The sequence below is a fragment of the Carlito syrichta genome, unplaced genomic scaffold, assembly GCF_000164805.1.
Source record: "Carlito syrichta isolate Samal-C Ts95f unplaced genomic scaffold, Tarsius_syrichta-2.0.1 Scaffold298007, whole genome shotgun sequence".
NCBI lineage: Eukaryota > Metazoa > Chordata > Mammalia > Primates > Tarsiidae > Carlito > Carlito syrichta.
In genome coordinates, this window is record NW_007242103.1 from 23,423 (window position 1) to 24,188 (window position 766).

Sequence of the window (766 nt, forward strand, 5' to 3'; positions counted from 1 at the left end):
TGGCCGGGAGCAGCCACTGCTCTCCAGTCTGGGCGACAGAGTGAGACTCCAACTCAAAAACAAACAAAAAAAAAGTCAATCCTGTAAGGAGTCATATTTGTTCTCATTAGAAAAGAGTAGCAGCCGGGCTCGGTGGCTCAGCCTGTAATCCCCCGCCTTTGGGAGGCTAAGGTAAGTAAATTGCCTGAGCCCGCGGGTTCGAGACTCACCTGGGCAGGCGAGACCTCATCTCTACAATAAATCAAAAAATCAGCCGGGTGTGGTAGCGCGTGCCTGTAGTTCCGGCTACTCGGAAGGCTGAGGCTGAAGGATCGCCGGAGCCCAGCAGGTCGAGGCTGCGGTGGCCGGGAGCGGCCACTACACTCCAGTCTGGGCGACAGAGTGAGACTCCAATTCAAAAAACAAAAATAAAAAAAAAGAAAAGAGTAGCAGGTTTTTCTCCTTGGATTAGGAAGAAGTGTCTTCCAGGAAAGTTACATGCTGCAGTGTCTAGAAGCCAGTGTGTTTGTCATTTCTCATTCAGTTTTTGGAAGGAAGCTGAACAGGTGACTCTGGCTGGAAATTTTTTTTTTTCTCCAAAGTTTATGTTTTCAGGATATTCCCTTTGGGTCACGAACTGGAAATTTTTTGTTTTGTTTTGTTTGAGTTGAAGTCTCACTCTGTCACTCAGACTGGAGTGCAATGGCTGCTCCCGGCCAACCGCAACCTCGACCTGCTAGGCTCGGGCGATCCTTCCGCCTCAGCCTTCCAAGTAGCTGGAACTACA